The sequence below is a fragment of the Triticum urartu genome, chromosome 5A (genome assembly GCF_056163025.1).
Source record: "Triticum urartu cultivar PI428250 chromosome 5A, HENAU_Tu73, whole genome shotgun sequence".
Lineage (NCBI taxonomy): Eukaryota > Viridiplantae > Streptophyta > Magnoliopsida > Poales > Poaceae > Triticum > Triticum urartu.
In genome coordinates, this window is record NC_141877.1 from 523,138,511 (window position 1) to 523,144,510 (window position 6,000).

Sequence of the window (6,000 nt, forward strand, 5' to 3'; positions counted from 1 at the left end):
GGCATGTTGATATCTTCTTTTTATTGATCAGGTATTGGAACTAAAAAGAGTATCCCGCACCTATTTCCCGAGAGGTGACTCTGGGTTATCGAACCCACTAGAGGAAGATTCCCTTGAAGCGATGGTCTCTAGCAAGCTTTTGCCAAATTGTCTAATCCAGATTTTGGCCGGATCAGCAAGCAAAAAGCAATTCAAGCACTTACAATAAAAAGAGGTATGAGAATGTTATCTTATGCTTACATCCTTGTATTTGCGATGGGATCAAATATAATATTAGTCTCTACACTGAAAGTTACCCGTTGAGATGTTCTTGTTACATATCGAAGTGGGGCATGTGTCCAAATAACATATTGACCGACAGGAGTCCTGCATCAAGAATCAATTATCGTACCACAGGCCCTATCCGTCGCGCGGGGTTACCTTGATAATTAAGATAATGAAATCAATAAGAGTTTTGGACCTACTAAACCTTACTGTCACCAATGTTCGGTATAACACTTCACGGTCTCCTTGCTCCTAGCCTCAGCGGTGCCCGATCTCCGTGATCCTGGGTACCTGCAGGGATGAAATCGTGGACAAGACTAGATACATCTCCCCATAACAATTTTATTTACACATACGGGACGTTATATCAAAGTCTTTCATTGATCCCCTCAAAAAATACCATGGGATGCAAGGATTATGGCTCAACCCATACCTTACCGAACTACTCACACATGGAGATCGGATCGCGGGAAGAAAACATTGAAAACATCTTGAGATTGATAGATTGCAATATGTTTTACATTGGATGCCTTGTGCGATGCACGATTACAAGTATGAATGGGATGGATAAGCACTATGGTGGTGGTGGAGATGGCTACGGAGATGGCGGTGACTAGAGTTTGTGGATGATGATGTTGATTGATGTCTACTACACAACCTTCGTCTTGTAGACGTTGTTGGGCCTCCAAGTGCAGAGGTTTGTAGGACAGTAGCAAATTTCCCTCAAGTGGATGACCTAAGGTTTATCAATCCGTAGGAGGCGTAGGATGAAGATGGTCTCTCTCAAGCAACCCTGCAACCAAATAACAAAAGGTCTCTTGTGTCCCCAACACACCCAATACAATGGTAAATTGTATAGGTGCACTAGTTCGGCGAAGAGATGGTGATACAAGTGGTATATGGATGGTAGATATAGGTTTTTGTAATCTGAAAATATAAAAACAGCAAGGTAACTAATGATAAAAGTGAGCACAAACGGTATTGCAATGCGTTGAAACAAGGCCTAGGGTTCATACTTTCACTAGTGCAAGTTCTCTCAACAATAATAAGATAATTGGATCATATAACTATCCCTAAACATGCAACAAAGAGTCACTCCAAAGTCACTAATAGCGGAGAACAAACGAAGAGATTATGGTAGGGTATGAAACCACCTCAAAGTTATCCTTTATGATCGATCTATTCAAGAGTCCGTAGTAAAATAACATGAAGCTATTCTTTCCATTCAATCTATCATAGAGTTTGTACTAGAATAACACCTTAAGACACAAATCAACCAAAACACTAATGTCACCTAGATACTCCAATGTCACCTCAAGTATCCGTGGGTATGATTATACGATATGCATCACACAATCTCAGATTCATCTATTCAACCAACACAAAGTACTTCAAAGAGTGCCCCAAAGTTTCTACCGGAGAGTCAAGACGAAAACGTATGCCAACCCCTATGCATAGGTTCAGGGCGGAACCCGCAAGTTGATCACCAAAACATACATCAAGTGAATCAATAGAATAACCCATTGTCACCACGGTTATTGCACGCAAGACATACATCAAGTGTTCTCAAATCCTTAAAGACTCAATCTGATAAGATAACTTCAAAGGGAAAACTCAATCCATTACAAGAGAGTAGAGGGGAGAAACATCATAAGATCCAACTATAATAGCAAAGCTCTCGATACATCAAGATCGTATCACCTCAAGAACACGAGAGAGAGAGAGAGATCAAACACATAGCTACTGGTACATACCCTCAGCCCCGAGGGTGAACTACTCCCTCCTCGTCATGGAGAGCGCCGGGATGATGAAGATGGCCACCGGTGAGGGATTCCCCGTCCGGCAGGGTGCTGGAACAGGGTCCCGATTGGTTTTCGGTGGCTACAGAGGCTTGCGGCGGCGGAACTCCCGATCTATTATGCTCCCCAAAGTTTTTAGGGTATATGGGTATATATGGGAGGAAGAAGTACGTCGGTGGACCTCCGGGCTGTCCACGAGGCAGGGGGCACGCCCGGGGGGGTGGGCGCGCCCCCACCCTCGTGGGCAGCCCGGGACTCTCCTAGTCTAACTCTGATACTCCGTGGGCTTCTTCTGGTCCAAAAATAAGTTCCGTGAAGTTTCAGGTCAATCGGACTCCGTTTGATTTTCCTTTTCTGGGATACTCTAAAACAAGGAAAAAACAGAAACTGGCATTGGGCTCTAGGTTAATAGGTTAGTCCCAAAAATCATATAAAATAGCATATAAATGCATATAAAACATCCAAGGTTGATAATATAATAGCATGGAACAATAAAAAAATTATAAATACGTTGGAGACGTATCATTGATGAAGAGGTTCTGCCTTATGTGCTCCATGTTCGTCTCTCTGTTCACATTTCGATGGGTTCCCTTTAATGAAGTTGTTGGGCTGGATGTCCTGCCTCGGAATCCATGCCATATGGGCGCTCACACGGATGCTTGCGCCCGTATGGAACACCGTCTTTTGTCTTGTTTCTTCGTAGATGTCTCTAGATGATTCCCTCTCCTCCATTTTTCCTCCATTCCATTTCCACACGTGATTTCTTCCCTTTTTAGCCCATTTCCTGTGGAAATACATCAAAGAGATGATTTGTGGAATCATTTGCATTCATTAGTCATTACTACCAATATCGGAGCGAATATCTCTTTTTAATTGAAATTTCACAACTTAAACAAAGGTGAAATGAGTGTAAAAATATCACTCATCACGTGTCTGCCATGTCGGACTGACGATGGGGTCCCACTGGAAAACATCCGAAAACTCGACGGGCATCTCATTCGGTGGGGTGTGAACGTCGCATGGCGCCGCTTCGGCTCGTCGCCCAAGGGCGAAAGTCCGGCCACTTTAGCCGGACGACGTTACCCATCCCTAGTCACTACCACTTCCTTCCTCTCTGCGCCGCCAGCTCGAGCCCATCCACCTCTCTCCCGCTCCGCCTCACTCTTCCCACATTGTCCAATTTCTTCATGGACCAGAAAAAGAAAACGACATATGCTATGCTCACATCACATCGCCCGTTCCAGATTGAGGAGGAGATTCGGACGAGGCACGCCACCCACATCATAGCCGACCTGCTTCCGGACTCATCAAAGCTAGAGGAGGAGGAGCAACCGATTCCTATGGAGGAGTATGAGACGGGGCAGTCGGTGAAGGAGCTGGTGTCGGGCTTCATCATGGAATATGCCATGGTAGAGTTCGCGGTTGCACAATCGGTGAAGATGGCGGAGCAGCAGGCCATCCTGGAGCCCTAAGACGTCTCCAACGTATCTATAATTTTTTATTGTTTCATGCTATTATAGTATCAATCTTGGATGTTTTATATACAACTATATATCATTTTTTGGGACTAACCTATTAACCTAGTGCCCAGTGCGAGTTGCTATTTTTGCTTGTTTTCAGCTTTTCAGGAAATCAATATCAAACATAGTCCAAACGGAGAAAAAACTTTGGATTAATTTTTCCTGGACCAAAAGAGACCCTAGAAGGTTTGGGAGAAGACCTAACGATCCATAAGGGAGCGGCAATCTCAGGAGGCGCGCCCCCAGGCTTGTGGGCCCCTCGTGGCACCTCTTGACGTAATTCCGCCTCTATAAATTCTCAAATATTCCCCTGACATCAGAGAGCCACACGAAATACTTTTTCGCCACCGCAAGTTTGTGTCCCATGAGATCCCATCCGGAGGCCTTCTCCGGTACTCCGCCGGAGGGGGAATCGATTACGGAGGGGCTCTACATCAACCTCGCCACCCTTCCGATGATGTGTGAGTAGTTCACCAAAGACCAACGGGTCCATAGCTATTAGCTAGATGGCTTCTTCTCTCTCTTTGATCTTTAATACAATGTTCTCCTCGATGTTCTTGGATATCTATTCGGTGTAATGACTTTTTGCGGTGTGTTTGTTGGAATCCGATGAATTGTGAGTTTATGATCAGATTATCCATGAATATTATTTTAGCTATCTTTGAACTCTTTTATGCATGATTGTTACAACATTGTATTTCTCTCTGATATATTGATTTGGTTTGGCCAACTAGATTGATTTTTCTTGCAATGGGAGAGGTGCTTTGTGATGGGCTCAATCTTGCGGTGCTCAATACCAGTGGAAGAAAGGGACATGACACGTATTTGTATCGTTGCCATTAAGGATAAAAAGATGGGTGATACGTCTCCAACATATCTATAATTTTTTATTGTTCCATGCTCTTATATTATCTGTTTTGGATGTTTTATATGCATTAATATGCTATTTTATATTATTTTTGGGACTAACCTATTAACCTAGAGCCCAGTGCTACTTTCTGTTTTTCCTTGTTTTTGAGTTTCACGGAAAAGGTATACCAAACGGAATAAAACCTTCGCGATCATTTCTCTTGAACCAGAAGACACCTATTGGACTTGGACTCCAAGTCACAAGAGCTTGGAGTAGACGACAAGCCACATGGGCGCGCCATAAGGGGGGCCTGCCTTGTGGCCTACTCCAACACCCCCTGACCTAATTCTTCGTCCTATATATTCACATATATTCCCAAACCTCTAGAGGCATCCATGAAAACACTTTTCCACCACCGGAACCTTCTTTACCCATGATATCCCATCCAGGGACCTTTTCTGGCACCCTGGAATTCGATCACGAAGGGCTTCTAAATCAACTCTATCGCCCTTCTGATGAAGCATGAGTAGTTTACCTCAGATCTACGGGTCCATAGCTAGTAGCTAGATGGCTTCTTCTCTCTTTGATTATCAATACCATGTTCTCCTTGATGTTCTTGGAGATCTATCCGATGTAATATTCTTTTGAGGTATGTTTGTCGAGATCTGATGAATTGTGGATTTATGATCAGCTTATCTATGAATATTATTTGAATCTTCTCTGAATTCTTATATGCATGATTTGATATCTTTGTAATTCTCTTCGAACTATCTGTTTAGTTTGGCTAACTAGATTGGTTTTTCTTGCAATGGGAGAAGTGCTTAGCTTTGGGTTCAATCTTGCAGTGTCCTTTCCTAGTGATAGTAGGGGCAGCAAGGCACATATTGTATTGTTTCCATTGAAGATAACAAGATGGGGTTTTCATCATATTGCTTGAATTAACTCCTCTACATCATGTCATCAATGCGTTACTCTGTTCTTCATGAACTTAATACTCTAGATGCAGGCAGGAGTCGGTTGATGTGTGGAGTAATAGTAGTAGATGCAGAATTGTTTCGGTCTACTTGACACGGACGTGATGCCTATATTTCATAATCATTGCCTTAGAAATCATCATAACTTTGCGCTTTTCTACCAATTGCTCGCCAATAATTTGTTCACCCACAGTATTATTTGCTATCATGAGAGAAGCCTCTAGTGAAACCTATGGCCCCTGGGTCTATTTTCCATCATATAAGTTTCTGATCTACAATATTAGTTTCCAATCTACTATTTTTCAATCTTTTACTTTCCGATCTATAAACCAAAAATACCAAAAATATTTACTTTACCGTTTATCTATCTCTATCAGATCTCACTTTTTCAAGTGACCGTGAAGGGATTGAAAACCCCTTTATCGCGTTGGGTGTAAGTTTGTTTGATTGTTTGTGCAGGTATTAGGTGATTTGTGCGTTGTGTCCTACTGGATTGATACCTTGGTTCTTAAACTGAGGAAATACTTATCTCTACTTTGCTGCATCACCCTTTCCTCTTCAAGAGAAAAACCAACGCAAGCTCAAGAAGTAGC